This window comes from Macrobrachium nipponense, chromosome 14 (genome assembly GCF_015104395.2).
Source record: "Macrobrachium nipponense isolate FS-2020 chromosome 14, ASM1510439v2, whole genome shotgun sequence".
Classification (NCBI taxonomy): domain Eukaryota; kingdom Metazoa; phylum Arthropoda; class Malacostraca; order Decapoda; family Palaemonidae; genus Macrobrachium; species Macrobrachium nipponense.
The window spans coordinates 13,543,039-13,554,261 of record NC_087207.1 but is presented as its reverse complement, the minus strand read 5'-3'; the positions used below and the strand labels follow the sequence as shown (position 1 = coordinate 13,554,261).

At 38.0% G+C, this 11,223-nt stretch overlaps 1 pseudogene; it reads right to left on the bottom strand.

Moving 5' to 3' along the window:
* LOC135226138 (uncharacterized) overlaps window positions 1-8,422 on the bottom strand; it is a 55,569-nt pseudogene extending 47,147 nt beyond the window's left edge.
* Between the last annotated feature and the right edge of the window lie 2,801 nt (window positions 8,423-11,223).

Here is an 11,223-nt window from a genome sequence, read left to right as displayed (position 1 = left end):
TATATGCATATAACAAATGTTTTATAAATTCAAAGATACGAGTACATTAAAAAGGCAAACAACCAGGTACATACCTATACAAAACTGCTTAAAGAATAATTTATTGAAATTAACCATCATAAAATAAAGGAAAACATAACTAATCGACCAATTACCAAAGGTTTCTTGCAAGTACGAGTGACGCATCAAACGAAGCACTGTTACTGTAATAGCAGTGGTAGTAGTGATGGGGTAAGAGTCGATCACTGAAGTCAGAGGTTCCTCCTTTGTGTCCGGTGTGTAGCCAGTTCTCCGAGCAGGACGATTGCACTGAATACTAGTCCTATAATAATAATAATATAATAATAATAATAATAATAATAATAATAATAATAATAATAATAATCGCTTTCAAACAGTGTTTCAGTCTTTGTTCTCACTTACTAATCTATACCTTTCTAGATAATAATAAAATAATAATAATAATAATAATAATAATAATAAATAATAATAATAATAATAATAATAGGGGCACAAAAGACCAACTCCTGATAGACAAAATGGTGATGAAGAACAGTAGGAGAAGGAAAACCAACCTAAGCATGGCATGCATTGACTAAAAGAAAGCCTTCGACGTGATACCACACACATGGCTAATAGAATGCCTGAAAATATATGGGGCAGAGGAAAACACCATCAGCTTCCTCAAAAATGCAATGCGCAACTGGAATACAATACTTACAAGCTCTGGAATAAGACTAGCAGAGGTTAATATCAGGAGAGGGATCTTCCAGGGCGACTCACTGTCCCCACTATTCTTCGTAGTAGTCATGATTCCCATGACAAAAGTACTACAGAAGATGGATGCCGGGTACCAACTCAAGAAAAGAGGCAACAAAATCAACCATCTGATGTTCATGGACATCAAGCTGTATAGTAAGAGCATCAAGGAAATAGATACCCAAATCCAGACTGTAAGGATTGTATCTGGGGACATCAGGATGGAGTTTGGAATAGAAAAATGCGCCTTAGTCAACATACAAAAAGGCAAAGTAACGAGAACTGAAGGGATAAAGCTACCAGATGGGAGCAACATCAAACACATAGATGAGACTGGATACAAATACCTGGGAATAATGGAAGGAGGGGATATAAAACACCAAGAGATGAAGGACACGATCAGGAAAGAATATATGCAGAGACTCAAGGCGATACTCAAGTCAAAACTCAACGCCGGAACTATGATAAAAGCCATAAACACATGGGCAGTGCCAGTAATCAGATACAGTGCAGGAATAGTGGAATGGACGAAGGCAGAACTCAGCAGCATAGATCAGTAAACCAGGAAACATATGACAATACACAAAGCACTACACCCAAGAGCAAATACGGACAGACTATACATAACACGAAAGGAAGGAGGGAGAGGACTACTAAGTATAGAGGACTGCGTCAACATCGAGAACAGAGCACTGGGGCAATATCTGAAAACCAGTGAAAACGAGTGGCTAAAGAGTGCATGGGAAGAAGGACTAATAAAAGTAGACGAAGACCCAGAAATATACAGAGACAGGAGAATGACAAACAGAACAGAGGACTGGCACAACAAACCAATGCACAACAAACCAATGCACACCAATACATGAGACAGACTAAAGAACTAGCCAAGCGATGACACATGACAATGGTTACAGAGGGGAGAGCTCAAGAAGGAAACTGAAGGAATGATAACAGCGGCACAAGATCAGGCACTAAGAACCAGATATGTTCAAAGAACGATAGACGGAAATAACATCTCTCCCATATGTAGGAAGTGCAATACGAAAAATGAAACCATAAACCCACATAAGCAAGCGATGCCCGGCACTTGCACAGAACCAGTACAAAAAGAGGCATGATTCAGTGGCAAAAGCCCTCCACTGGAGCCTGTGTAAGAAACTTCAGCTACCTTGCAGTAATAAATGGTACGAGCACCAACCTGAAGGAGTGATAGAAAAAACGATCAGGCAAAGATCCTCTGGGGACTATGGTATCAGAACAGATAGGGAGGGTGATACGTGCAAATAGACCAGACGTGACGTTGATTGACAAAGTCAAGAAGAAAGTATCACTCATTGATGTCGGAATACCATGGAACACCAGAGTTAAAGAGAAAGAGAGGGAAAAAATGAATAAGTATCAAGATCTGAAAATAGAAATAAGAAGGATATGGGATAAGCCAGTGGAAATTATACCCATAATCATAGGAGCACTAGGCAACGATCCCCACCAGATCCTTGAAAAGGAATCTAGAAAACTAGAGGCTAAAGTAGCTCCAGGACTCATGCAGAAGAGTGAGATCCTAGAACGGCGCACAGAGTAAGGAAAAGTGATGGACTCCTAAGGAGGCAGGATTCAACCCGGAACCCCCTTCTATAAATACCGCCCCCCAGTCGAATTGGAGCACTGTGATAGAGCAAAAAAAAAAAAAAAAAAACAATAATAATAATAAATCGCTTTCAAACAGTGGTCCACTTTTGTTCCATCACTAATCTTTATCTTTCTCCCTATATTCCTAGATAATAATAATAATAATAATAATAATAATAATAATAATAATAATAATAATAATAATAATAATAATAATAATCCAAACAAAAACTTCTTTCAGTTTTTCTTCTGAGATTGAAAAAGAAACCCACAAAATCACTTTGTAACTTGTTTACTTCTAAGTATTTACATTTAATTTTACTACACACTCGAGTACTTTCAGGCCCTGCCCTTTCTGTGGCCCATTTTCAAGAGATGTTTGGGATGTTAGCCTGGGTCAAGGCCCAGCAGTCTTCTGGAACTTCTTCTCCTTGAGCTGTCATTTATGTGATGGCTGTTCTGGTTTCCTTGAGAGTTGCCAATCCCCTCTTGTCGCTCTGATATCTGAGTGATAGTCAATGGGATTAATCCTTGAGGTAAGGGTGTGGTCGCCAAACGTCTGTTAGGCAGGAAACCTAATCTCCAGGTCAGCCGAGCTTTCATATAAAAAGAAGCTAAGATTGACCCTGCTGACCTGGAGATTAGGTTTCCTGCCCAACAGACTTTTGGTGACCACGCCCTTACCTCAAGGATTAATCCCATTGACCATCAGCTCAGGATATCAGAGCGACAAGAGGGGATTGGCAACTCTCAAGGAAACCAGAACAGCCATCACATAAATGACAGCTCAAGGAGAAGAAGTTCCAGAAGACTGCTGGGCCTTGACCCAGGCTAACATCCCAAACATCTCTTGAAAATGGGCCACAGACAGGGCCTGAAAGTACTCGAGTTTGTAGTAAAATTAAATGTAAATACTTAGAAGTAAACAAGTTACAAAGTGATTTTGTGGGTTTCTTTTTCAATAATAATAATAATAATAATAATAATAATCGCTTTCAAACAGTGGTCCAGTTTTTGTACCATCACTTACTAATCCGTATCTATCTGCCTATCTATCTATTCTATCTATCTATCTATCTATCTCATCTATCTATCTATCTATCTATCTATATATATATATATATATATATATAATATATATATGATATATATATATATATTTCGAACTACAAATGGCCTTTAATATCGAATTCGCTCTACCTCGGAATTAATATATTTTCATATACGCTTAACCGAGGGGGAATTTATTAAGCGATAATAGAATTGGCGATCACCGGGTGGTTTAAGGCTTCACTGCCAGTCCTAGAATTGGGAGGTCGCTGGTTCGCGCCTGTCGATCGCCAATTCAATATATTGATCGCTTAATAAATTCTCCCTCGGTTAAGCATATATGAAAATATTAATTCGAGGTAGAGCGAATTAGATATTAAAGGACATTTGTAGTTCGATATATGTATATAAATCACGGTAATGTGGATAGTCTTTTATATATATTATATTTTATTATATATAATATTATATTATACTACTATATATATATCATATTATTAATATATATATAAACGAATGCACTCTTACCATACCTCCCAGACAGAGGAGGAAGAAGCCGCCAAAATCAGCCAGCGAGAGCACCAGTGTAGAAACTCCGTCCTCCTTCCCGGGCCTCACCATGCATGCCGTAGCATTTGCCGTGAAATCCTGAATGTATCTGCTTATTATACTGCCCTCCTTCAGCATCGTAACTCTTAAATGACAGGGAAAGCGAAAACAATCTTCCCAACAAAGTAGTAAGGATTCTTGCTTCATTTAAGGATGCATTATACTAATCGCTCCGCAAATAAACATTGTGCGAGATAGGGCTGGGTTATATCGTGAAGGTAATGCATAGAAAACGGGTGTAAAGGGTGACAGGATCGTGCGTTATACATATTAGTTTTTAAATATATGAGGCCCGAAACTCGTGAAATTTAGTATTTCTATTTGCTTACAGTTTGTTAAAGTGTGGTATGATCGAACTTTTCTTAGGGAAAGCAAAGGCAACACTTGATACCAAGATGGGCTCCTTTGCCATGTAATAGTTGCACTGGCCGGTTTCACTGTAGTCGTCGCTCATGATCTGAAAGAAAAACAAAACAAACACGGAATTCGTTAAGATAAGAGTAATCAGGACCAAGAATGTAATGGATCTGAATTCAGGTCTTCATATATAAAAAGGACATTATTAACTCATTTTTTACGCATTTGACAGATGCAGTTTATTACACACCATTTATAAACATGATTAAGAAGGAGCAGTTGAAAAGTAAGGTCGCTATCAAAATATATGCAGCATCCCTCTCTGAGGACACAACCATCAGGTATGTCTATCATTTCCCCTGACAAATTAGGCTCATGGAATGAACTAGTAGACCAAACTTGGGAACTATCACTATTCCCAGTACTCAGGTCTTGGATATTTGGAGGATCTAGTGATTCACTGCAGGTGGCCTGTACACTTTCACACCGTATCGAACTTACAGGTGGCCTCGAGGTAAGGGTATGCTGGCATAAGGACAGATTAATCTATAAACAGCTAGGTCCTCGTCCCTATACCGCTCTCAGTTTTCATCCCATTCTTCTCAACCAGCCCACTCCCCAAAGAAAAGAAAACTATTATGTAGATAATAATGTATGAGTTTACTCGATTATTCCTGAGTGCCGTTGACTTCAGGAATTTTGAATCTCCCAGTATTCTGTTTCCAGAATATTTAAATCTTCTATTTCCTTAATAGTTAAGGTATGGAGCCACTTTCAATGAGGACTCAGTTAAGGCCACTTTTCCCTCCCGGTCGTCTTATCATAAGAACGAAAGACTCGCACCTTCCTCATGGAGAAGAAATCACACAATATGGCGAACTTCTCAACCTTCATCCGGTGGCGTTCGTCGTAAGAAGCTGTGATAAGGAAGCCTTTGTCGCTTATCACCTTGTAAATGCCTGATTTAGCGTCCTGTAATATAATTAAGAGCAGTTTATTATCCTTGTTTCCAACTGTTAATAGTAAAATCTCATATATAGATATATATGTCAGCAACTCTCCGAATGCAATGTTTGGTGTCTGTTACTCTATACTGCTAAGGATTGAAACTCTTTTACTGCTTAAGGGTTTCCCTCTTTCCCACTGCCTCCATCCATCATAAGGTGTTAAGAGTTCCACTCCCTCTGATCATCGAAATCTGGCGTAAACTTTAGTTTCTTTTGCAAGACAGCTAAGAATCATCTTACCCCAATAAACTGATGAAGAGAGGTTTCCCACGGTTTGTGGTCGCCCAACAGGGTACTCTTGCCATAGTCAACCAAATCCTGCGGGAGAATCTACAGGAATTTCACCTTCGGTATTGCCAGAAGAGAGGTCAGAACACCTTGGTAAGCTGAACTTAGAATTAAGGTTGCTACAATCCACGTTCCCATAAACAGTTGACCAGTCAGCATCATAGGTGGGAGCTCTACACCTACGGCAGATGTATATGGTTATTTTATCTAACTTAAAAAGCTAAACTTAATATGACTATTTACTGTTTGATTGCTAAAAATCACTCGTGTTGATTGGTCAAATTATCATTGGTGTCAAAGGAAGCGTAAAAGCCTCAACAAATTCTGAAACCATAACAACGCCCAATTCCTTTACAAACCCTGATAATCCCCCAGGATTCAGTGGGGAGTCCCAGAGCAAGGACCTCAGGTAACCTGGGTCCAGGTTTTCTCCAGACAAGCTGTGATAATAATCGCGACTTGGTTTAATATTGGGAAAACACGCAATTTGACTTATATGTTCTGAGACCTCTTGAGGATACTGGGTCCATTCCACCAGCTGTTCCTTCACCTTCTAGAAGTTAAGGCTTAAATGGGAGCCAACTTCGTTCCTACAGAAAAATGAATCTAAAATGGCCCAATGCTAGATTGTTGAATGGAATGCTTTTGCAGAATCACAGGAAACAGTTGCTGGGTTTTGTCTTCTATTATTATTAGTCAATCATACTTAATACTGGAGACAATTCTCCGGCTATTCTGGCACTTTCCAATGGAATCCAGAGCCCACTGTTTTGCTGAATGAATAGAAGCTCAGAAGTTTGAAAAGCAATTATGTCTTTTACGTATTGTAATCCATAAGTGTAATTTAAATTAGCATAATTCCTCTCCCTCAGTTTATGGTTAATATTGCTACTCTACTAGAATTAATAAACAATTCCATTTCTTTCTCTCCATTTTTCCTAACCTTCAAGCAGAAGTAACCTGATCAGCCAAATAGGTTCGAAAGTCAGCATTGGCCAAATCTTTCCTCGAAACTCCTGGAGACCATGTTCCAGCCTTACTGGCCCCCACTGTTGAACAAACCATCTCATAGCGACTCCTAGTACCATACTTCCAACAACTGCACTGACAAAGCTATCCATACCTGTAGTGGGGTAGAAGAAGGCATGGGCAGGCAATCAGGATAAAATACGTAAGAATGGTGTCAATACATTGTTGACACTTATGTATAAGTGTTATTATATTTGAGTATTTGCATGCAAGTTATCTATCCATTCCTATCTGTAATTACTAAGATGTATCAGTTCATGAGAATAATCTTCAGGTAAAACATTGACTAGCAGTGCTAAGATGACAACTTTTTCTTATTCGAAATTGACACAAACTGTTTTGAATATAAATCTACATACATTCAAACTTGTAGATAAATACACAGTGATGGAGCTTGTATTTCTGAAGGCGTCTTACCTGCCAGGCAAACGGCTTAACAAAACCAGTGAGGTCTCGTTCGCGTGCAGGCCTCGGGAGGAATATACCTTCGTGTCGATGTAGACAGGAACGGAAAAGTCGATCAGAAGGCTTCTCGGATATGTTATGCTGAATGGCCTAGAGCCATGTCAACTTCCTGTGTGGGAAAAATTACTTTTGTTGTATTAGTGTATTGGTAATATATGTGGGTGGCTTACCTACATACTTACATAGAGGAATATATGACAGAGGGATATTGCCAGGAATTAATGAGACTAATATTAGACTAATGTCCATTTGTAGGCCTATAATCGGATCCTTACCTTCCTGTGACATTGGCCTATCATTCCAGTTGTTGATCCGTTGGGTAATATTCGACCCCCACTCATCCTTCTGCTGCTTCTACTAGAGAATATCTGAATCAAATTTGTAAGGAATAGGACCAGTGATTCCAAAACCTGTTTTTACTTTATTATTATTATTATTATTATGATTATTATTATGATTATTATTATATTATTATTATTATTATTATTATTATTATTATTATTATTATTATTATTACCAAAAAGTTTGAAAAGAGCATGGGCAGTGATTACGGGTAATTTCCTATACTACTTGGGATGGGAGGTGCATTTGGACAGAATAGCAATGGAGAATATTTGTCATTTAAATAGAAACGAAAACTGTTAATAAGAATATGCAAACATTGATTCCTGTTATTCTTATTTAAAATGGTGGGAAGGAAAAATTATGAAATTGCCTTGGCTCAGTAGTTAGAAACATCACCTCATCTGTGAGAAACATGAGATTGATCCCCCAACTTCCAGTTATCTGAAGTTGTCCTTCTTCCAGAACAAATGTCAGCCTTTCCTTCCCCGTTCAGAATAGTGTCAGTCCAGCCTTCTTTGCCCTCAGCAATTATCAGCCATTCATTTGTCCACAGAAAGTGTCAGCACGCACTCCTTCGTCCACAGCAAGTCATCAGCCCTTTCTCCATATGTAGTGAGTGTCAACCATTCCTTTGTCTACTGCAAGAGTCAGCCCTTCCTATATCCATAGGAACTTTTACCCCTTCCTCCTTTGTCCACAGCAAGTGTCAGCCCTTCCTCCCTCGCCCGTACTTACGTGAAATTGAGTTTGTGAGCGAACGTGTCCATGAAGTCGATGAAAATCCCCGTCGACTTCACCAGGCGGCCCTGTTGGTCGTGCTCCATCAGGAACCAGGGGTCCCACACGCCGGCAGCAACGAGCAGATGCTTCGCAGAGAGCGCCATTGGACTAGACTCCAGAAAGTATCTGAAATGGTGATTTTGCTCGAGTTCCTTATCTGAAGTGATCGATTCTACATAGCAAAAGGAGTAAAATATAATCAGCTTCAAATAGTTTGGGTAGGTAAAAAGGCGTCGCAGCTGTTTTGGTCACCGACACCGAATCTGTTTGGAATATTCCAAGTGTGGTGATTGAATGCAACTTATTACTGACGAAATTTCACCAAGCCTTGCTATATACATAGTATCTATCTGATCTGGAGAAGTTGGAAGTTCTACATGATATATAATATCAAATAATTCAGAAGTCTCATCATATATATTAATATTATATATATATATATATATATAGTATATATAATATATATATAATATATATATATATATAGACGAGAGGAGAGAGAGAGAGAGAGAGAGAGAGATCATCACACCTATGTAACTATTAGTTTTCCTCCCATTCACCGCTTAGGAATCGAACTTGGGTGTGTGCATAGGTATCCAGTTTTGTCTGCAGCGTATTTACATGATATTCTGGTGTTTACTGCCAAGGATTATACTTGATCGTTCTGTCTGGACGAAGAAATGAACCTTGTCTGTTGTTTACCTATCAGGGTCAGCGCCCTTTGAGACTAAGGCAGCGAAATAATCACTGGCTTAGTTCGGATGCAGCAGTAGCATCGACTCGGACCCGACCCAGAGTTTAGACATGAAGTCCCTTATCAAGTTAGTCATTCACAAAGATTCGTACGCTATCCAAGTATTTTTGTTTGTTACTCGACCTTACCGGAGGTCTTAGAGGTAAGGCCACACTGCAAGCAGCGAGGGTAGGTAGCGTCTCGTGACGTAGCGGAGGTAGCGTCTAGCGATGCAGCGGCGAGGTAGCGTCAATTCGTTGCATGACCACACCAGTCTTGGGCCTCTGAAGACGCACGCGACACGTTGGTCGAATGTGATCATTAGTGCAGTCATGTCATCATCAAATTTGTTAAGAAAATTATTTTCATTTGAAAATATCTCCGTAACGTTAGACGAAATATCATCTAAGTAAAAAACTGAATAGTGATTTTAACAAAAGAATGGAATTTTGTATTCTATATAAGGTCTCGAACGTATGATGACGAATTTCACGAATACTTGCACATAATAGATTTAAGTATATTGATCTTTATAAAAAAATGACTATATATTTGTTGATTTTGTATATAAATTACATATATTGTATATGTATTGAACTTTCAAATGTATCTTTTTAAAAGAAAAAAGAAATATTTGCGTACGAGCTCAGGATTGTTCGATTCATTGCTTAGCAAACTTGAAAAGACTTAATAAACCTGTAATAAACTTCACAGACCTAATTTCTCCTGAAGATGGACGCTCGGGACTCCGTGTTTTGTTTTAAAACATCCTGCATCAAGTAGTACGAGGAGCACTACTCGAGTTTGGTCTAAATTGGCGCCAAGTCGCGCCATTCAAACAGAATGCAGTGTCGCCGTACCATTACGCGGGAAATCGCAGACTAAGCGAAGTGAATCACGACACTTACTCTTCTTCAAAACAGCTTATTAGAAGGTACGTAACTTGTTATGGAAAAGTGAATCAGTAACACAATTCAAAAAAGTGAATTTCCTCTACATCAGCCCCTTCCTATATATGGAGTGTTTAGGAGCAATTTTTATGAAGCGTTGTCCGAAACATAAATAATATCCATATGAGAATTATATATATATATATATATATATATATATATATATATGATGATATATATATACACACACATATCTATATCATATATATATATATATATATATATATATATATATATGTATATATATGTATATATATATATATATATTATATATATATATATATATATATATATATATATTTATATATATTATATATATATATATAGTATATATATATATATATATATATATATATATATATATATATATATATATATATATATTATATATAGTTCTTGTAACGCCTTATTCCTTGTAGCTTACAAAAAATTATACAATCAATGTGTTCCCTTAGGGAATACAAATGAACTTACTTTACAATGGTTCCTTATGGCGTCAGCGGGCTCCTTAATTGAGTGAACGTGGAGTTAAGATCGTACCTAGCCGCCTCTGAATGCAGCTGAAGTCACAATGATTCTTATATGACTTAGGATTTTAGAAAACCTGTAGACTTGAAAGAATTCGAAGGCGTCTGTTATGCGCTTGCAAACGGTGGCTGAGTTAGCGCAGTCGTTGCTCCAATAGCAACTCTTCTCCGATGACGTGGAGTAATCTGTCATTGGCCAGTTTAAAGACGTGTGATGACGTCACGGGCGTCTGTGATAAGTGATAACTCTTAAGTCTTCCTTGTCATTATTATGGGAATTCGCTGGTCAATAAGCAAACTCTTTGACTCGGTTCCTTGTGAAATGTAATTAACAAAGAGAGTAACTTGGATCTCACGCTTTGAATGAGACTGAAAACTATGAAAAATCTAATGAGCCTTTGTTCACCGAAGCTTGAATTTTGTACCAATAACTGGTCGACATTAGCGGTTTCAATAAATAAATGTAAAAAAAATCACATGAGACATCTGGACTTTCCCGTATCGATCACCCATCCAAACACTGACTGGACCCATCTTTATTGATCTTCGTTAACCTTACGAAATTGTTAACGTCAGTCATAATGAATGTAGATTTTGTACAGCAAGCTATACAGATAGACAAATCAATTGGTTCATCATAATGACATTAATTTTGAGCCGTTAGTCAAATGTTTATTGGAATTCACTGGATCGAC